Source organism: Colossoma macropomum, unplaced genomic scaffold (assembly GCF_904425465.1).
Source record: "Colossoma macropomum unplaced genomic scaffold, Colossoma_macropomum, whole genome shotgun sequence".
Lineage (NCBI taxonomy): Eukaryota > Metazoa > Chordata > Actinopteri > Characiformes > Serrasalmidae > Colossoma > Colossoma macropomum.
This window is the reverse complement of record NW_023494808.1, coordinates 3,662,320-3,685,870: the sequence shown is the minus strand read 5'-3', so window position 1 is coordinate 3,685,870 and position 23,551 is coordinate 3,662,320.

The following is a 23,551-nucleotide window of genomic DNA, read 5'->3' as shown; positions in this document are numbered from 1 at the left end:
AAAATGTCTTTGGTGCCAAGGTAGCAGGTCACTTATGATGCTGATTAAGTGATCTACTTGTGCTGCTTCACACTGCCATATATCACTGATAAATCCTCTGCTGTTCCCTCTTCCAACCTGAAAGAAAAGCCAAAGAAAAGCCAAACAAAATGCAAAAGTACAAAATTCAGCTCTATACAATAAAACATACTCATAGAGAAAGCATGAAGCACAATAGATCAGGATCTGACAACTCCAGCTCTGGATGGTAGAGGAGTAGATTAATGCTTGTCCTGCTTCAGTAAATGAAGACTTTTATAATGAGATAAATGGTCAGAGTGTCAAAGAAGAAAAGGTAATAATAAGAAGACAGTAAAATGTGCAGCGAATCACACAGGACAGGCTTAGATTCCAAAACAATATTAAATGTATTACACTGAATTTTACTCAAACTTGATTTGGCAGCACTCACAATTTTTTGAGCCACATGAATGACTTCATCACTTAATTAGGAGAGTCAATCTAGCACATATTATAGCAGTACACAAAATTGTATGAAAACCCCCACTGATCACAATAAAAATATATATTTTCTGTTCTCTTATAATGGCAGATATTGGCAAATTAATCAAAGCTGTGAAACTTCAGTGTAAAGTTCCCAAGAACTTATTTCATCAGAAGACAAAATTGATGAAAATGGCATTTAACGGTTTCGTATTGTCTTATCCATTATATTTGTAATGCTTTGGATTTAAGAAAAGTGTATTATAAATGAAATTTTAATTATTTTATTGTTATTAATATCAATAAGGTATGAGATTAAGTCAAAACTCACTGGGAGCAGACAGCAGAGTGATGGAACTGAACACTGGCATAAATGATGTCATCGCATGATTTTTTTGTGCCAACAGTGTTATGATGAAACTTGACGCTGGCACATTCCACATGATCACCAGTGTGGGAGACAGAAGTCTGGGCATTTAAAGGCACTTGAGGTGAGACACTGCTACACAGGATGTCGTCTTGATTTACTGGATCAAGTGAAACATCAACTGCAGTGGCTCTAGATGGGTCATGGCTGTTTATGTCCTGTCAAAAAATCACAGTCTTCACTGGTCTCAATTTATGGCAGTCCCTTTTTTATGCTTTTAGATTGTAGGTAGTTTGTTTTGTACTTTAAGCTCCACTTTTTTTCCAAGAAAGAACAAATATTTAGTCATTTCTCAAAGTGTTCATTGAGTTAAATAGGCTTACAGGCCTGTCCATATGATACGATTACACGAGTCAGTCAAACAGTCTTCAATGCATGTGCAAGGAATGTATTGCCATCTATGGGTAAAAAGCAAATAAGACATTTTAAATCTGTTTACCTTGTTACAGCCATCTTTTTGCTTGCATCTGAAACTGGGGCAAAGAAAATCAAAACATTTTGTTAACCAAAAGTAGTAATCTGGTATGTGTTAAAATTTCGTCATCTTTTTGCCAATTTTTTGCACTTTAGATATTACCACAAATTTCCTCCACATACCATATCCATAAAAGGACAAAGAGAAAAAGTCCCCCACAAGCTGTCAACCCAATAATAGCATATTTTATATTGATAAGATGTCCTGAAATGAAAAAAGAAAAAAAAAATCAACATGATTTTCCCACTCAAGCTAAAAACACATGACTGTTAATATGCCATTAAGCTAAATCAATGAAAACTACGACAAAGACAAAAGGTTTTGTTTGTTATGGCCTTTAGGGTGCATTAGTATGCATGTTTCTTGTCTGTTTCTCTTAGAGGACCTGACTGGCTGCAGCAGGGAGCTCTCCAGCTATATAACTGTGAGAACAGCGTGGAGTTGGTCGCCTTTTTAAAATTTAAGATCTTTTTGATTTTATTCTTAGACTTCTGAGGTCATCAATTACATGTTGTGTTTTTATACATACCCGGCTCCAAAATTGAAACTACAGGAGACTTCTGAGACCCAACTGAATTCTGAGCTTCACAGTAAAATCCTCCTTTTCCATCTATGGTGATGTTGATGATGCTGTAATTCTGTCCAGATCCTACAGGTGAGGTTTCACCTTCTTTAAACCAGGTGTAGATCTTCACTGGTGGGTTTGCATCACTGCTGCAGGTCAGAGTCACTGAACTGCCCTCCACTATTTCACCAGATGGACTGATGGACACTGAGACACTCCGTGGGGCATCTAGTATCAAAATTATGAGTTATATATTTTAAGCCTGCACAATATATTAAACACCTGAAATCTGTGTTTATATGTAAACAAACACAAGCATATCAATTGTCTGGACAGCATTTCCAGTTAGTGGATTTGGATATTTATTACACATCAGTACACATACAGCCGTATAATCTCTATAAACATATACAGTCGAGTGAGTGTAATGAATTTCAACAACACACCAGTACATTTCAGACAAGTTATTTTATTCATTTTCTGACCTACATTTGTGTGAGCAACCTAAGGGCTATTTCGACACATGTCTACAAGCTTTATAAGGTTTAATGCTGCAGGCCACATAAACTCTCAGAATGGGTCTGCAGACTGTTGAAATGTGTACCTGAGTCACTGTAAGAATCTTTTGGCTCTGGATAATATATTCACTTCAGAATTCCAAATGATCTCTAGAAACAGCTTCCAAGCATCGACTACAGTGGCGTAAAGCTCACTGCCCTTGGGTTCTAAAGCACTGGAAAGACTCTGGAGCAAGAGTGCACATCTCTGGTCCTGTATAGCTGATGTCCAGTTTAGTAACTTCCATGCTTAAATTCACCTGATTCAACTCATCTGTTAACTGCCAGATTTAGTAGTTGTGTTTGAGTAGGGGAACTTTGTTGGACACTGGCCCTCCAGGACCTCCAGAGAACAAGTCAATGGCATTCTGAACAGTTCTGTCATTCTAGTGGGCCCTTTCTATTACAGTGAAGTACAAAGTGGAAGAACCTCACTGACTTGCCAAAAACCCTGACCTCAACCCCACCAAATACCTTCAGGATGTTGATTGAAGTGCTGTTTGTGAACTAAACCAAACTGCCCACCATTGCTGCCTGACCTCATATGTATGTGTGTGTTTCATAGATCATTGGGTTCATACTCACAGAAAACATTTAGTAGCACCATGTCAGACTCAGAACCTCCTGGAAGAGGTAAACATCTGTACCCCCCACTGTGACCAGGGTTGACGTCCCTGATTTCATATGTTTGTCCTGTTCCATGTCCGATGATTTTCATTTTGTGTCGTTTTCTGAGTCCCTCATAATGTCCATCTGTCTTATACCAAATGTAGTTCTCCACAGGTGAGCTGGCATCACTGCTGCAGGTTAGAGTTACTGAACTGCCCTCTACAATTTCACCAGAAGGACTGATGGACACTGAGGTTTTTCCAGCGTGCTGCTGTAATGATGCTGCCATAGGATTTGTTGATTCAATCACAATCATGAGCAAAAAGGTCACAGGAAGAGGAACCATTCTAGTTGACATCTTTGTAGTTGCCTGCAAGATTAGTAGAGTAGCTGCTTAGGGATCATTTTGAAAAATAAATGTTACAGTTTCACAGTTGTTTGCATCTATTAATTAAAAACCAACACCACCCCTACTCCAGAATTCCCAGTGTTCGGCTGCATGGAGGGACAGATTTTACAGTGGCTTCTAACCTGGCTTAGCAAATCAGACTTTTGTTGTTAGATGTTCTGTTGATTCTATTACTTATAAAACCCTTTTTCTCCTTAATTGTTATGGAGGAACAATGAAGTCAGTTGTATTTATTTAGTAACTAGAACAAAGTTACCTATTTATATTTAAGCGATTGCTCTGTGAGTAGTTGGACACATGTTCATGAATGTGCTTAAAAGTGGAAAAATGTTTTAAATATGTGTTCATGATGAGTAGTCCTGAGGAGATGGTACCACAAACACATTTTTTGACCAAAATGTGTTTTAAAAGACACTCTCTCTTGTGAAACTCCACCCACGTTGTGACTCACTGACCCTTCTGCACTCTTAAAAATGATTGGGTTTTAACTTAAAGTAAGTAACCTGCATTAAAATTCTGAGTTCACTCAACTTAAATAATAACAGCATGTAAAACACATATTATTGTTCTGTTAACTTGCTATTAGAAGTTCAGTTCACTCAAGATTTTAAGGTAACCAAGTTAAAACAGTCAATAGTAAGCAGTCTGACCACGGAAATTAAAAATGGTCATATATGATCCTACATCCAACCAAATTAGCAATATGCTGATGTTGTAACATAAAACAGTGCCTGCACTGGGATGAAAATAGAGCCCTATATGTGCAGAGTTTGGTGCCTTTTCAAGGGACTGAGCCATCAAATCTATTCACATGTGTCTGATGTTGTGGCAAGAGCTGGAGCTGCGCTTGGTTTAGCTATTGGCCCCTGTGGCCTCAGCGATCTTAGGGTGTTGGCAGAAGAGTCGCCATTTGCCAGCGTAAAATGGCTAAAGAAATGGCTTGAAATAGCTTGGTAATACAAACAGGACATACAATATATGTAATGTGCTTTGTCATGGGCCTGTATGTGAGATAGCACCTAAAAGTGTCTCAGTAAAAAACATAAATTATAAATTATTACATAAAAATAAATTGTTAAATGTGCTTTTCATGAGTTATTTTTGCACATAACAGGACAGACTGTCTGTTTATGAAACAGAGTTGAAAACAGGCCTGGACTGCAAGGTGATTTCCTGGTGGTCTAGCCTGTTAGTTGGTCTAGATTGTGAGGCCAAATGCAACGATGAGCTATACCAGAGCGCAGTGCAGCCACAACTATTCAAATGTCAAAACTCCCCGCCCCTCCACTGTATCTCTTTATATAGTCTGTTGTATGATTGGTCTAAAACTACTCTTTAATCCCTTAAATGGCCTAAAACTACTCTTTAACCCCTTGGGCCACCAGTGAGCCCAAAGTATTATTACACACTTCTTTAACATACATAGACAGAAGTACTGAGTGTGTTCAAAATAACTAATTCAGCAAGGGAGCAATGAGGATACAAAGAAAAAATAAATAAAATCAGACACCAGTATTCACACAACTATGTAGAGTTAGCTAAGTACTCCAACAGACTCTGAGCTGTACTGTTTCAGATTCTTTATAGATAAAAGATTTCATTATTGTTTGTAGGTTTGGCATTTATTTACAATAATTACTCCTTCTAATTATCGAGTTCAGGTGATGTAGCCCCACCAACTGCTAACAGGTCTATAAAATCAAGCACACAGCCATCCACCTCCATAAACACTGGCAGTAGAATGGGTCGTACTGAAGAGCTCAGTCACTGTAAACGTGGCACTGTGATGGGATGCCACCTTTGCCACAAGTCAGTTTGTGCTTCCTCTTAACTGCATGCATTACCATATATACGTTAGACACACACACACACACACACACACACACATAAAGAAACAAACTAATAAAACTATAATAACATTGTCAGAGTTGGCTTCAAAATCAGAATCAAAAATTCACAAAATTCACAATCAGTGTGACACAAACCACACCTTGAACCCTACACTGTAAAAACGGCAAATTAAACGAAGCAAATACTTCATGTTGTGACTTTGTACAATTGAACGGGTTTTATTCAACTCAAATAAATATGCTGAAGGAACTGTCAGCCAATGGATGTATTTATTTCCCTTGGAGAAAAAAAAAACAAAAAAACAAAAAAAAAAACAGGTAATTTGCTTTTCTACCACATTAAGTAATTTTCTACACATGCACACATATTCAGAGGATATTTAAAATATGCACATTAAACAGAATCATTCTTACTGAGCTGAACTGAGTCAACAGTGTGGTGACAGAATACAGCAGCTCTGAAGTGCTTTGAAAATAACTGCACTCACATTTAAAGACTGTCTGACCTGCATGTTTATTCCTGTTTATAATCAGCTTATTCACTCTTAGAACTTTCTTTTGTTATAAAAAGACTGACTTGGTTTTGCATTTGCAGTGTGATTCTTTATAACCCTCTGTAGTGGAACATGTTTCTGTTGATCAGTTATAGAAGCGCTCGTTTGCAGCTTTGTGGTTTAAACCACCGAGTGAGAAGAGCTATGTTTGGCCAGTGAGTGGGCAGAGAGCTGATAGAAGGTAGAACAGTTTCCAACACTGCAATTGTTAAGACGTGTGATACTGACTTTGTTGAATTAGTGCTACATGTGGACAAAATATGCAATGTAAAATAAATTATTGGATGTTGCAATGATGATATACAACATGGTGAAAAAACTGGTTTGAGAACCATGGATTTACATGAATGATTGAGCTGTGGTTCAAATATATGTTTGAGCACAATTGAAAATTTCATTGTAATCTCAGTCAACACCCCCCAACCCAACATATTTTTGTGTGTGTGTGTGTGTGTGTGTGTGTGTGTGTGTGTGTGTGTTTGGCCACAAAATTGCTTATGTTATCTGGAACTTTTCATGTTTAATTGCAATGGAGATGAAAACAATGATTAATCATGCAGCTCTAATCTGATGGAGAATTCAAGTGGGACATTTAAATATCATCTATCATCACGACACTCAGTGCAGCTATAAAAAGGTTTCTCATAAGAACAAAAGGAGAAAAATCAGACAATCAACACTCTAAATGAGACACAGCCTGGTTCATAATAATAACTTATTTAAAAGATGAGGGGGGTGTGGCTATATTGTCACTGTAAAAAGGTATTTATATTCTTTTGTTTTGAGGGTTTTGGGGCCTATAAGTCTGCCTAATTATTGATTTTATTTCCTGTCCAATATTTGGCAAGAAAACACAGTTTTGAACAGTTGTACACACATAAAATCATAACATTTATTAAAACAATAAATGTTTATGTGCTTCAGGAAAGTGAGTAATACATTTAATAATACATTTAAATATTTCTATAGAAATTATTTATATCTAAATTTCATGTTAGGCACACACATATACACACACACACACACACACACACACACACATAAAGAAATGCATTGTAATATAAATTATGAGATATGGCTTTAAATAAATCAGAATTTGCCTACACTTGAGCTTACAACTTAAAAATGACAACTTAAAAAGAAAATTTACTTCATGTTGTGACCAGCAATTGAACTGGTTTTATTCATCTCAAATAAATATTCGGAAGAAACTGGTGGTCAATGAAAGCGTTTATTTTCCCTTTATTTCATTTATTCACCAGCTAATTTGCTTTTTACCACATTAATTTATTTTCCACAAATGCACACATATTCAGCAGATATTTAAAAGATGTACATTAAAGAGAGCCCTTCTCACTGAGCTAAGAGTCGATAACGTGGTGACAGAACACAGCAGATCTGAAATGCTCTCTGACTGTCCTCAGACGTTTGTTGTAGAAAGTACTTTGAAAGTAACTGCACTCACTCTTAAAGACTGTCTGACCCGCATGTTTATTCCTGGGTATAATCTGTTTATTAATTGTTAGGACTTTTGTTATAAAAAGACTGACTTGTTTTCCATTTGCAGTGTGATTCTTTATAACCCTCTGTAGTGGAACATGTTTCTGTTGATCAGTTATAGAAGCGCTCGTTTGCAGCTTTGTGGCTCAAACCACTGAGTGAGAAGAGCTATGTTTGGCCAGTGAGTGGGCAGAGAGCTGATAGAAGCTAGAACATTGCATGTTTACAACACTGCATAAATTAAGATGTGTGATATTCAGTTTGTCTGAATTAGTGTTACATATGGACCAAATAAGCAAAGTGCAATGAACATATATAATGAGACACAGCCTGGTTCATAATAATAAATAAGAAGATGAAGGGTGTGGCTATATTGTCACTGTAAAAAAGTGTTTGAATTATTTTGTTTTAATTGACGGTTTATTGGCCTATAAGTGTTCATAATTATTATTGTTTTTATTCCTTGTCCAGCATATGACTAGAAAACACAGTTTTGAACAGTTGTACACATATAAAATGATATTTTTATTAAAACAATAAATGTTTGTATTTCATTAGTGGCTTGAAAGGGTGCAGCTGCATTTGTAAAACATTTTGGATTTACATTTAATCATAATTTAATTTAAGCATGTAATTTAAAATAATTGAAACTAAAATTCATAATACATTTAAACATTTCTATGTAAACTTATTTATATATAAACTTCATTTGAAGTATTAAGTAAATCATTTTGACAAGTTTAAATTTAAAGATTAGAGTTTGGGACACATTCATTACCCAATAATTGATTTTACCATCATCCTATTTTATTTATTTATTTTTTTTTCACTACTCTTTCCAGCTACAGTTTGAACTAGTTCAGCCTACATGCAGTAGTGAAATGGTGCCGGGAACGGTGGGTGCACCGTGCCTTTTTACGGACTGCAACCCCAACATGTGTGCATCCATCCACCCGCTGTGAACCCACACAGAGTATTATTATTATATTAGTGCTATTATTGACTGTACAGAACTACACAGAAATTTGGACACTCTTAGTCGAGTATGAAGGTGGTCATGATCAAATCAAAGTTGAGTCCAAAATACACACATGTTTCTCTGGTCTTGTTTCAGTGTGTATTTGGAAAACCAGTCTCCTTAGATGAGGGTTCACTCTGTACACCTGCCCATACACACCACTAACTACACTACTGTCTACAAACACACACACACACATTTGTTCAAAGGAAGCAAATAAAGCTTTATGATGTGACTGACCACTGAGCAATACAAACAGACACACAAACAAACAAATAAACACAAGCATGAGAGGAGCTAATCTTACTTACTTATTTATTTATTTATTTTGTCTCAAACAGTGTCCAAATTCAACTGTTAGGTAAAAAGTGTATGTGTCTGAGAAAAGAGCAACACATACTGAGCCAGTAGGAATTCACTAAGGACTGTTTACCACCAAAACAGATGAAAATCATGAACATGACATGAAAAAATATATATCAAAAGAGTCTTTCTTACCTGGATGTGTCTCATCAACACAGTGGTAACAGCAATGAAGTCAGAAGGAACAGCTTAGAGGTTGAAGTGTGTGGTCAATCACACTCTGATCTTCTACCCAGCTTGATGTAGGTTGGGCTGAGAAACCAACTGAACTTATACTTAAAAGATTACTGACCTGCTGCTTTTATCAGGCTTATTACATGTTTAGTTGTATAGCTTGTTTTTTGTTGTAAATAAATAAACAAACAGATAGAAAGAAAAGGAACATTTTACACTTATTTATTTATTTTTTTTTAACATATCTAATAAAATATTTTTGATCAGTTACACTGTCACTCATTTGCAGGTCTGCAGCTTAAACCACATAGAGATAAGTGCTGTGTGAGTTCAGTCAGTGAGTGAAGTTATCATGCTGCATGTTGACAACACTACATATATGAAGAGCTCCAGTGACTGTTATGGTGAGGATTTATACAGTAAGAGACAGAAATGGATCTGAATGAATAAATCAGTTCACACTGTGGATATTAATATTCTTATAACAGCTACACACACAAACACTGTTAGACATGCTGGAGTATTGCTGATGTATTCTAGCTTGGGGTGTGTTGACTTTATTTCATTTGGATGGGGAAATTCTATGAATTAATATTTTAACATGGTCAGCATTAAATGGAAGCTAGCTATGAATTTAAGTTAATGATTTAAATGAAATTGCTAATTTTCAGAAAGGCATATGTCTAAACTTGCAGGCCCAAATTGCAACGGGTGGGGTGTGTGTGTGTGTGTGTGTGTGTGTGTGTTTGTAAATGGGCACCTTTGAAGGCTACCTTGGTAAGAAAATGTATAATACTGTCTTCATATATAATAATGTAATTCAGTCTTAAAATTGTCTTCCCTCTTTATTTTTGCTTAAGCAAACAATATAGTTCAGGCCTAATATAACACAAAGTCTGCATGTCACTGGGCCCAACTGTACAAAGCTGTCTTTTTATTTCTGTTAAGGCCACTCGTAATCTAAAACACATCAACTAAAATCAAGTTGCCGCTCACTTAAAGAAGTATCCACAACTTTTTTTTAATGATTACCTGACATGAAACAACAGTGAGTGGATGGAATGACTCGAGTCGAAGAAGGAGCTTACAGCGGTCCCTCTTGATGCCTCTCCAAAAGGCCCATTTCACTAGAAGAGCTTCGATTTAACAGAAGCCACAAGCGTTGCTGCTGCACCGAACAGGCATTTGCTGCTCTGCTTGCAAACCACAAACACCATTTTGCTCATGCAGTACTTCACAATCTGACAGTCGACTCGGACGAGTGTGAGTGTCCCAAACTCAGAAAGAGCTGCACAGCTGCCTGACTTTGATAAACTGACCACAGATGAAGACACTGAAGTCAATTCATTCTGCTTAGCTTTGCAAATTGTTCAGCCAGACTACTGCACTGTTTTCTTTCTAGTGTGGGGGAAATGAAGAATTTGCTGCGATGTCTGTTACAGTTTCACTTTTGAGTCAAAAATAAAAATAGACTAAACACAGGTCATTTTTAGCTTCTCTGAACAGCGCATTCTGAAAAGGCTGCAATGACTCATGCTTCCTCTTGTTAAGTACAGTACCTCAGTTTGTGTTTAATTAAGCAATATAGCATTTAATTAACACATACTACAAAGTCCAGAGGGCATTATGGTGGAAGGTACATGGGCCTAGAAATGAATATTAAAATATCTGAGCCAAAATGAGCTTCAATTGCAACAATTGTGCCTTAGACCTCAGTAAAACCAGGTCTTTCGCAGGTCTAAGATATACCTTAATTAAACCTGAGATACAGCACTACCTTGTGGCAAATATGCAAATTTTGAATGTGCTTTAATTTAAGCTGAAAGTGTGTTTTAAACTGCAGCTTCCAAAGACACAGCAACAGAGTTAACCCATGTGACTCATTCAGGTTTAAACTTTGGTTAAAACTCAAGGTTGAAGGTGCTGAAAGACTGCAGCATGTTTTTATTTCTCAACTTAATTACTGTAATTCTCTACCAACCAACACATGACCCTTAAGTACACTATATGGACAAACAGGTATGTGGACACCTGATCATCACACACAATTAGCATTCACAATAAAGTAATCAGTAATTAGAACCATTTTAACAACTTAAGAAAAGTAAAACATTTTATTCTGCAAAACAGTTAAAAACAGAACTGATCATTATATATATATATATATATATATATATATATATATATATATATATATATATATTATATATATATATATATATATAAACCTGTGGTGTGGACACTTAAGCACACAGCATCTTCACTGTCTCAGTAAAAACGGTGCTGAATGTTGTTTCATTTCCAAATGTCTCAAATCATTTGTCTCACACATGTTCTGTACATCTCTGAGTGTCAGACTGAGATTAATAAATATTACCATCATTCACTCTGTCAGAAACAGCTATTTTCAGTGGATTTCTCAGCTTGGTTGAAGGTTGTCTGATGCAGCTGGCAAGAACACTGCAGGCAGGGCTAATAGGCTGCTGTGCTAAAGAACAGAATTAGGCTAAAGACTGACATTAACTCAGACTGTAACAGACTACACAGCAGGAGATTGGTGATTAACAGAAGCCTGGCTCAGCCATTCAGCTAAAAAGGAAACAGTTAGTGTGCTTTTGACTTCTTGTATATTGTGTTATCTGGCTTATCCGTGGTAAACTAGAGAAACAAATACTTCAGAAATAATTCCAACTGGTATTTCACCCAACATCATTCCTTCCCATAAAATACAAATTTTGTCCTGAGCATTTTTACTACATTTCCACTACTTGGCAACTCACACCACTGATGATTTACTCACTTTATTGATGTTCCATAGTGTACATGAATGTCATAAATTGTGTAAACATACTGGTATTCCCTATTGCCAAGATGATACTGTGTATGATTTCCAGTTTCAGCACTGATACAGATATGGCATCATTATAGGTGCAAGCTTAGTTAATTAGCTATAATTGTAGCTTCACTTTAATTTATGCTTAGTCATTTTTGTATTAGTTATTAATTGTATAGAAGCCCTGAAGGGTAAGATGGAAAAAAAAAAAATAAAGTGCATTCCAGAGTCCAGCATTTCTACAATTCATTTATCAGAAATACAAAGAATGTTACACCAGTTTTGATCAACAGGGCAGTCAAATATAAGGGCACAGCATAAAAATGAAAAAAAAAAAAATATCTGCCCTGATTTTGACCAGTCATTACAAAGTGTATGGCCTACTTTCTGATAAATGAAACTGTAGAATTGCTGGACTCCGGAATGCACTTTCTTATTTTTTCCATCTTAGCAATTCCCAGAACCCATTGCTGCCTCATGTGACTGAGGATTCCATCAAACCAACCTAACAGCGATCATCTTCTCCGGACTTCTAAATATACTCACACCTGTTCCTCATTACATGCCTTGTTAGTTTAGTATATAAGCCCAGGCTTTAGTTTAGCTTATTGTGAAGCATCTCACTATGATCATACTGAACGTTCTCTCCTTGCCTTTGTTGATGACATGTATGACCTGTTTATCCGTATTGACCTTGATTTTTGCCTTGCCCTTTTGTCTTGGTGTGGATCTCTGGTTTTTCGACTGTGTTTTTGGATCATCCTTTTGTTATTAAAGATCTTAATTGCAGCCTCGTCTGCGAGGGTCTGTTTCCGTCTGCCACCGTTACACAATGATAAACTTTAAGGTCTTTAAACAATGAAGTTCTTTAGATTGCTGCTTAAATATGTAGCAAAACGATATTTGTTTCAGAGAAAAATATTTTATTGTAAAGCACAGAGGTAGAAACTCTGAAGTCTGCGTTTGTTTTTCTCTCACTGGTGTCACTCTGCATATTTATGCTTTAGCTGCTCCACTTCAACTCAGTAAGGGGTTGTTCATGATAACTTCCGGGTTATCACACTTTATTTGTGTTCTTTTTTTACATCAGTAATGGTAGGTAACTGTCTGGCTAACTAATTTGATTATTTTGATTGCATGTCTACGCTTCAGCTTTGCACGTGGTTGCTAGGTAATAGACATGTTGGTTGTTGACTTCAATTGGGTAAGTTAATATTTCCTAACAGGAGATGAGATAAGATGCTGTAAGATAAGATACGATTCCTAAATTAGGATAAGATTCGCTTTTGTAATACTCATTTGTGAAAAATCCCATCTTGACCTGTCAGATCTTAACTTAACTCTTTGACAAAAATTTCTGTAATGCAGCTCCTGGTCCTAAGTGAGCTTTCTGAAAGGAATAAGAGCAGAGGACAGTGTTGAGTAATCTTCTGTTAAGATGAAGACGTTTCTCTCACAGAAAGCAGAAGCTATGAACTAAAAAAAAACACCACGATTCTTTCAACTAACGCAAAAGAGAGAAGAGAACAGGAAATCTGTGACAGATTCATGCAGTACCAGCATGACGTTAGAGCTGCTGGACAAAACAGCTCCAGCTTTTAACATTTACACTCACACTTCATCACTGCTCTGTGTTCTAATATGATACCTTTACCCTGAACAGTTAGAGCCTCTGCACTGACAGCAGGTCTGATTGGAAGGAGAGACAATCCACATTCAGAAAGAGGAAGACAAACTCTGTGTTTGTGTAAAAGCGACATCTTCAGAGATTACAGACTGATCATCTGTTCTTTGGGTTTTACTGTATCATGGTAAGTTACTCTTATACACAGTGCTTGTTGATATCTTGCATGTATGTACTGATGTAATCATCTGCTACTGGTGCTTATGAAGTCATTTCTCATGATGGAGACCACAGTTAGTCAATTAAGAATTTTTCACATCAAGAATGGACACATTTTAATGGAGTTGAACCTTGACTCACGGTATTTTTGTATGTCATTGTTGGAATTCAGATGCTGCTTCTGCTCAGAGCTCCTCTCATTATGAACAAACTAACAAATTACAAGGAGCCCACTGACCTCAACCAGGGTTCTGAAGGTGATTTGGCATGACAACTTGGTCAGTCTAGTTTTGGTCCATCTGTACAACACAGGAAATTAACGCTGATCTGATTACATTAAAATTGAAACACCACAGTCTGTTGTGAAAGACAGCATTGATATGTGTATTTACTCTCGCAGCTTCACTATAAAAATGTTTTATTTTAAAGATGTGTAGGTGTCTGCAGGCGCAATACGGCTTCCTCTTTACATCTGTGTCATTTGTATGTACTGTTTGTATTGTTTGTGGCATGTTTTGATGTTCCTCTCTGGCCGAGTTTCACACTGTATCGAATGAGACTTCTGCCATGGCTCAGATGCTTCCCAGGCTGGCTGTCAGAGTTATGTTATGCTGCAGCTACAAGGGTTCCCAGGTCGGCAGTCTGAGTGACTCTACACCACAGCTATAAGTCTTCCTGGACCAGAGAAATGGGGAGAATTTTTAACACGGTTTAACAATGTCTGAAGAACTAAACAACTTTGTAAAGTCGATGTATGAGTCTTCTTTTTGTGGCAGTATAATTCTTACATAGTTAAGTGTTTATCATGGAGTACATTTTAAATAAAAGCAACTAAAAAAGGATTTATTTCTATTTTTTACAGATGTTATTCATGTTCACTCTCCAGTTGTTGCTTTTTTTTCAACTGAGAGTTCTAGGTGAGAAATTGCTGTTTCATTCTTTTATCCTTATAATAATAATAATAATAATAATAATAATAATAAAACATCCACTCTCTGCAATATTTTGCATTAAAATGTTCTTCATGTTCCTGTAATGAATTCTTATACTCATCATATCTTTCAGGGGCTTTTGGTCAAGACTGGATTGTGAAATACAGCCAACCTCAAATATGTGCTTTAAAAGGATCCACAGTGTTTATGTACAGTGAATTCAAATATCCATCTCATCTTAAAGTGGTAAAGAAGTTTTGGACAATAAATCCAGGCAAAAATGCTGAACCAACTGACCTGACTAAAGATCCAGAATATTCAGGCAGGACTGATTATTATGACAATGAAAAACAAATTTCATCTCTCAGACTGGAATGTGACAGAGAGGGACGAGCACATGTACTGCCTTAGAATCACAACAAACATAAAAGAACAAAGATTTGTATTTTATCCTGGAGTGACCCTCAACGTCACAGGTCAGTTATATCACAACATTGAAGTTCAAATAATGATACAAATAAATAATGTCTGTAAATTTAAATGGTCAGTAATCTGATAATTGTCCTGGACAATTCATGATAGTTGTTTGTTTCCCATTTGTTGCTTATTTTTTTTTTGTAAACCATATCAGAAATTACAATTATTTGACCACAGTGTTTTTTATGCTTGTATTTTTGTCTTCTCTTTCTTTCTTGCAGATTGTTCTTCTGTTTCATTGTAATGTTTCTCTCATGATGTTCTTTTTCCTCCATCCTCTCAGGCCTCAGAGTGGAGAGTCCTGAACGTGTTTCAGAGGGAAATACGACACGTCTAACCTGTAAGACCACCTGCACTCTGACAGACAGACCAACATACATCTGGTATAAAAACGGACACCGTGTTGGAACAAATGATGAAGAAAACAACACCCTCACCCTGCAGCCGACTAGAATAGAGGACACAGGCAGTTACAGCTGTGCTGTGAGAGGATATGAACATCTTCCTTCTCCTGCTGTCTCACTCAGTGTCAGATGTGAGTACATGCTGTCAGCTTGTCAGGTTTACAGCATATAAGTACAGTAGCTTTGGTTTATGGGCTGATTTTTATTTGTCTCAACATTTTTTCACAACACTGTCAATCTTCTGTTTTGAAATTCTACTGCCTTATTGAATAATATATGGCATTATTATTATTTTTTATTTATTTTGTTTACAGAACGTGTATACTAACGATATACTAAAATATTAATTTCAGACACTGTTAATTACCGATAATAGTAATAATAATAATGATAATAATAAGAAGAATTAAATTTTTTAGATCCTCCAAATAGTGTCTCAGTGTCCATCAGTCCCTCTGGTGAAATAATGGAGGGCAGTTCAGTGACTCTGACCTGCAGCAGTGATGGATACCCACCTGTGGACGAGTACAGCTGGTTTAAGAAGAAACAGTTTCTTGGAACGGGCAAAGATTACATCATCTCTAAGATCAGCTCTGAGGATGGTGGAGAGTACAAGTGCAAGTCCAGCAATGCAGAGGGTCAGCAGTACTCTGCTGGTATAACTCTGAATGTTGTAGGTAAGGTGAAGTGAAATGAAAGTTAAATCACTGATTTTCAGATGCTGTCAAAATGCATTAAAATATTTTAATGCTGGTGTTTATGAAGAAGATTCACTTTAAAAACAGACCTTTTTATAAATATACTTCATTACTGTAATAAACTCTATTTCAGCTGTCCCCTCTGTGGTTCCAAATGTAGCTGTTGCAGCTGTTCTTTGTGGGCTTGCAGCTCTTCTCACTGTGCTTATCTGGTAAGAGTCTGAGTCCATCTCAAAAGCTTTGAAAATAATACGGAGCTTTTTCTCTGGATAAATACTTACTGTTTTGTGAAAACAGGTGCAGGAGACAGAAGAATAGAACAGATGAACATGACTATCAGGTGAGAAGATACCAAACTCCAGATATCAGTCTGTCTGTAGCCAATAGTAATCCAGGAGGAACGTTTATGTCAATACTACTTCCTGCCTCTAGATGGCAGTGCAGGATTAGGGCATATGAAATTTAACTGCACCCCTTACAGGTAAACAGTTAGAGCACTGTCCGAGGTGCTGGTTCTGATTTGCACATTAAAACATGTCCTACAACAGAGACTGTATTTATCGTTACATTCAAATGTTTATGATTTAATATGTTTGACAGTAAGGAATCACATTTCAATCTGTCCGTGTTTTTTACTCCTCTGCACAGAATGTTGACTCCAATGCACAGAACGACACATACACAGCTCTTCAGCCCACAGCCAGGTCCTCTGATGATGTGTACCACACACTTGCAGTAAGTTTCTTCAAACCAAAGGTCCACTTGTGTGCTGGTCATTTTTCAAGTGGTATTTTTAGGCCGTGGTCAGGATAAAGTTCTTACAGTAAAGTTATTAAACTAGTGATGATTCTTGAACTCATTCAATCTACTCTCTACACCTTCTCTCACCATGCCCTGTCCAGAACGCTGATCCTAATGCTGAGGACGACACGTACACAGCTCTTCAGCCCACAGCCAGGTCCTCTGATGATGTGTACCACACACTTGCAGTAAGTTTCTTCAAACCAAAGGTCCAATTGTGTGCTGGTCATTTTTCAAGTGGTATTTTTAGGCCGTGGTCAGGATAAAGTTCTTACAGTAAAGTTATTAAACTAGTGATGATTCTTAAACTCCTTCAGTCTCTCTACACCTTCTCCAACCATCCTCTGTCCAGAACACTGACCCTAATGCTAAGGACGACACGTACACAGCTCTTCAGCCCACAGCCAGGTCCTCTGATGATGTGTACCACACACTTGCAGTAAGTGTCTCTTCACAAATCCTCCCTCTAGATCTGTAAAGAATTCCTAACTCAGAAAACTAAATGGAGTTCTTCATTTCTCCTCCTCTGCTTCATTCTCTCTTTCCCTCACACAGGCTGTTCAGTCCAGTTCTCCTGATGACCCATACACAGCTCTGGACCCTCAGTCCAGTTCTCCTGGGTACGACACTCTAGCAGTGAGTTCTACAGGTTAAAGCCATTTAAACACTGCTAGAGACAGAAGAAAAAGCTTATACAGTTTACGAGTGATGATCTTCATTCAAAGAGAATCTTATACAAGCTTCTCTTTTCAATTTGTACATTGTAGACTACTGTAGCTCATTATATTACACACTTCTTACTGAATTGAGAAATCCATATATTAATTTAGACAAAGTTACTGAAACCCTGATTTAAAGGAGAAATAATTGTACAAAACACAGTTTTTTACTACATTGTTATTTAAGATGTGTATTACATCTAAATTAAAATGTGTTAATATTACAATGAGTAATTAATATTAATTAAACCTATACATTAGCTAAAGGTAGCCATTAAGTACATACATTTGTGAAAAAGCTAGTGTAATATTAGATTATCTTGATGTCTTGTTTAATATATATATTTTTTTAAGATATAAAGTGATATAGTGATATATTTTTGTCATTTGATGATACTTAACTTGTCAAAATGTTATTATTATTATTATTTTTTTTTGATAGTTCACATCAATGAAACTTCATTACACAAACCCAATTCCAAAACAGTTGGCTTATTAGGTGAAATGAAATAAAACCAGAAAGCAGTGAATTATAAATGTACCTTGACTTCGTACTTTGTACAAATGTGTTTTGAATATGTTGTAACTATATGTTAATTCTGAAATGGAGGCCTGTGAACACATTTCAAAAGGTTTGATTTTTAAGACTAGGAACATTTTGAAAGGCCAAAAAAAGATCTTAAATAGGTTTTGCAATCATGCTTGGATATAAGCATCCGGGAAACACTGAGTCCTTTGTGAGTGATGATGGGCTGAGGCTTGCCACTTTGCCATAAAATGCATCAGCAAAAAGTAGAGTTCATAAAAAACATAGAGTTCATAGAGTTCAAAAGCCATCATTTGTCAGAGCATGGGGGGGTATTAGTGGGTAACTTGTACAACTGTGAAAGCACTGCAATATTAATGCTGAGCACATTTTGGGAAACCATATGATGCCTTTTAGATGTCGTCTTTTTCTTTTTGGCGTCAATGAATATTTCAAAATGACGATGCAAAGAAACATTCTGCAGATGTTACAACTGCATAGCTGTGTAATCATAGATTGTGGGTGCTACCCTGACCTGACTGCAGTCCAGAACTATGCCCTACAAAATATATGTGTCTTATTAGACTCAAAATACAACAAGAAAGGATCTGTATGTTTGTACAGCTGAAGACCTTATACAACAGAATATGACACTTTCAAAACTGAATTAGGACAACTGAAACAATTATTGTTTTTGAAAGGAAAGGTGATGTAGTAATAATAATAATGATGATTAATAATAATAATAAAAGGTTCACAAAGGAAAGCATCAAATATTGCATTTGTTTTCAGTTGAATACAGATCAAACTTATTATAAAATAATAATAATTGTGAGTCCAAAGATTTTAGCTGTCATATGCTAAATATACTGAAACAAATGTGTGTAAAAATTCATTGGACATGTACTGTAATTTAGCAGAATTTTCCATTAAATGACAGATTTTTATGTTAATATTACTGTTTTTTTGTTTGTTTGTTTTTACAGTGTATGGCAAAACATACTTTTATGTGATTTGTACTACATTACACTGCAAAATTGTCTGTTTTTATTGCTCTGAACAAAAACAAAAAAACAACAATGTTCTAATGGATTATAATGAACTGAGCATATGATAAGGGTTGCAGTACACAAGCTCAAGCCAGTAACTGTATTAAGTGTGATTTAATGTTAAAATTTGACATAAAAATCTGTAAACATTTCACTACTATAAATCAGTTTGTTTTGTTTGTTTTAATAGACTAAAAAGTTATTGTTAAAAAGTTACATCATTATAGTTCATGATGGTGGTTAAATATGCACTATTTCCAGCAGAGGGCACCATCAGTCACACATGGAGCGGACTGTTTAACTACGTTTACTAAAAGGGAAAATGTGCTCTCTTCCAGACAGTTGTTAGTAATACTGAATCCCTAGTTCTGCTGAGTTGTCTGATCTTCGGGGAACAAAGGCATGAGAAGGAGATCCTAATGCATGGCTACCACTTAGTAAGGCATGGGAATAAGATGATTAAGCCTTGTCCACAGCTTAATAAGGCATGATCTTGTTCCCATACCTTACTAAGTCAAGGCCATGCATTAAACAACTCTCAGTTTTGTTTTTTTTTTTCCTTCATTTCTTCATTTTCACTCCACCCTGCATGAGTTTAATCTTTGTTTGATTAAAATATATAAATGATAATGAGTCAGACGTTTATTGGTTCAAGTGTCCTTTTTGATCCCCTCAAACTGCTCAGAGTGCTGCCTCTAGGATTCTCTGCAGTGTGGCTTATAAAAAAAAGAAAGAAACATTTAAAGAAAGAGGAACGTTTGAGGTTTACAGGATATTTCTTTTATGAACAGTATTTCTTCTTTGCATAAAACTCAAGCATGATCCCATTCATATTTATTTTGTGTCCACCAGAGTGTTCAGGAACTCTTAATTGGTCATCCATGACTTTAGACATCCAAGATCATTGACTAGAACTGGGTTCTGTGGTCAGATGGATCTTAGTTTCCTGTCCTATGGATTAATGTCAAATAAACCTTTAAATATTTACACTTTGATTTCAGTTCAGTATAATTTTTTAAACATTTACACTTTGTAACTAATTGCTGTTATGTACAAAGTACTAAATGCAGGGGTGCCAATACTTGTAGTTTTGTTAAAGAAAATAATTTACTGATAAACATTTTTGTTTCCGTAAACTACATTTACTTCAATTAAAGATTAGATTATGCTCATGATTTCAATTGTAAATGCACTTATTGCAAACAACAAATCAATATCACAAAGTTATTAGTCACCTTTTGTTTCATACTAACTGATGCACAACAGAATCTACTCTTTTTATATCAGGTTTGGTCAGGCAGCTCCTGTCATAGGTTTCTGAGATGGTCTGAGTTTGGGGTTTTTATGTGGGTGTTGAGGTTTACTTGATGAATGAAGACCTTGATATAACTCTCTGGAAGAGAACTTGAGCTCACACTTAAGTTGAGTTCACATTACTTTACACACTGCAGCGTTCACTTCCTCAACCAAACCACATGGCGAGTTTCTGACGTTTAACCTAGTGATGCTAATCTTTAAGTGCCTTTACTTCACCACCACCTCAAACTGCTGAACTTCACTGTAGCTGTGAGGTGTGTTGAGCTTCCAGAGAGAAAGTCTAAATATTACTGGCAGCAATGAAGATTCTTCAGTTTTTTATTTGTGTCGTTCTCTTGGGTAAGTTACACTTTTTTACAAGAATCTCACTGCATTTTATGCAAAACAGTAGAAAAATATGACAGATGGAGATGAATATTGATTTTGTGCATTGACACCCATTTGACAGCAATGAGATACAAAACATCTGGGCTTAAAATTCACGGATATGAAAGGGGCTCAGTCTCAATTACATGCTCTCATAATTGGGCTGGCAGTAACAAGAAGTACTTCTGCAAAGACCCGTGTAAAACAGATGAGGATATTCTAATTGACTCCATCAAGAAATCTTCGGGTAGATATCAGCTAAAGGATTCTGGGACGGGAAACTTCACTGTGCAAATTGCTCGACTGAGTAAGGAAGATGCTGGGAAATACTGGTGTGGAGTGGACAGAGTTTTTGGTGATACTTATAAGGAAGTGATCCTTACAGTCCTTGAAGGTAAGATTTTAACATCACAGAGATAATCTGGATAAAAACAACAAAGCTACAATTTTGGTTACCACGGCCATTAATGAACACAATTCTTCTTTCCTGTTCTCTCTCTCTCTCTCTCTCTCTCTCTCACACATTCTCACACAGCACTGCAGATATACTCTCTCCACCACATACCCTCCACCACCGAGCTCGAGCACTCACATTCCAACTACAGTTACTTCTCTAGGAAACATTTTAGCATCTAATGCCACGTTTGCTGCAGGTACTCGCACAAAAACCTCCACTTTATCTTCTGTCTCCATGGTTACAGAGTACAGAGTGATAAGTGTGGTTGACTGACACTCTCGACTGACTCAGTGGCAGCTCTACTGCGGTTTTACGTCAGGAAGCTGTGGCTCAGCTAGCTGAAAGTTAGAGGGGGGTTGGGCATCAGGCTTGTAGAGGAGATATTTACTGTACCTGTTGCTCTAAATTACAGATGAACCAAAAATAAAATAATTTTAATACATTCATACAGTGAACCATGTCTGTGTTGATTTTGAGGTATGTTTTGGATCATTGTCCTGCTGAAAGATCCAGACTATGGGCCAGTTTAATCTTCCCAGCTGAGGGAGTCAGGTTTTGATTTTATTTCTGCTGGTACTTGATGGCGTCTGTGATATCACAATAAAAACAGTCTCACAATATCACAGATCCACCACCATACATCACAGTAGGAATGAGATACATTTCTTTTTTTTCTTTTCTTATTTCTTCATTTTAACTTGAAGGGAGTTACACTGAAAGGGAGTGTTTGATTGTAGTTTGGGAGATGTTGTGACCCCAAAACCTCACTAATGACTGTAATTTCCCCATCGGTCATCTTTTCAGATTCTTTTTCCACTCAAACCATTGTCCACACTGTTGTGTTGGGTAAGTATAGACATATGTCTCCTTCCCAGTAGATTCTTAATGTCTCCAGTCATTTTAAACTTCTTAATTTTGTCCTTTTGTCCTACATCATTGCTGTTTTCTCTGTTTTTTTCTCCCAGTGATGGATGACTGAGAGAATTTGGCCAGTGAGGTAATCATGTCTATTCCCTAGTCAAACCAGAAGTTGTAACTGACTAGGAACATATTTAAGTTAGATTTCACTTTTAAAAATTTATTGTGCCAATAATTGTAGTACCGATAGATTTAGGGAAGGAAAAAAAAAACACTCCTCACATTTCTGCAAATATTTTATTATATCTCTTCATGGGACAACACTATAGAAATAAAACGTGGATATAACTTAAAGTAGTCAGTGTACAGCTTGTATAGCAGTGTAGATTTAACTCAACACACAGCCATTAATTTCTAAATAGCTGGCAACACAAGAGAGTACACCTCACAGGGAACATGTCCAAATTGTGCCCAATTGTGTCGTTGTCCCTCCCTGGTGTCATGTGACTCATTAGAGTTACAAGATTCCAGGTGTGAATGGGGAGCAGGGCTGTTAAATTTGGTGTTTTGGGTACAATTCGTTCATACTGGCCACTGGATATTGAACATGGCACCTCATGGCAAAGAACTCTCTGAGGATGTGAGAAATAGAATTGTTGCTCTCCACAAAGATGGCCTAGGCTGTAAGAAGATTACTATCACCCTGAAACTGAGCTATAGCACTGTGGCCAAGGTCATACAACAGTTTTCCAGAACAGGTTCCACTCCGAACAGGCCTCGCCAGAGTCAACCAAAGAAGTTGAGTCCACGTCTTCAGCGTCATATCCAGAGGTTGGCTTCAAAAAATAAACAGATGAGTGCTGCCAGCATTGCTGCAGAGGTTGAAGAAGAGGGAGGTCAGCCTGTCAGTGCTTAGACAATACGCCGCACAATGCATCAACTCGGTCTGCATGGCCATCGTCCCAGAAGGAAGCCTCTCCTGAAGCTGATGCACAAGAAAGCCTGAAGGCAAGCAGTCCAAGAACATGGATTACTGGAACGATGTCCTGTGGTCTGACGAGACCAAGATACACTTGTTTGGTTCAGATGGTGTCCAGCATGTGTGGCAGCGCCCTGGTCTCTTGCCTACAGTCAAGCATGGTGGTGGTAGCATCATGGTCTGGGGCTGCATGAGTGATGCTGGCACTGGGGAGCTGCGGTTAATTGAGGGAAACATGAATTAGAACATGTACTGTGACATTCTTGAAGCAGAGCATGATCCCCTCCCTTCAGAAACTGCGCTGTGTG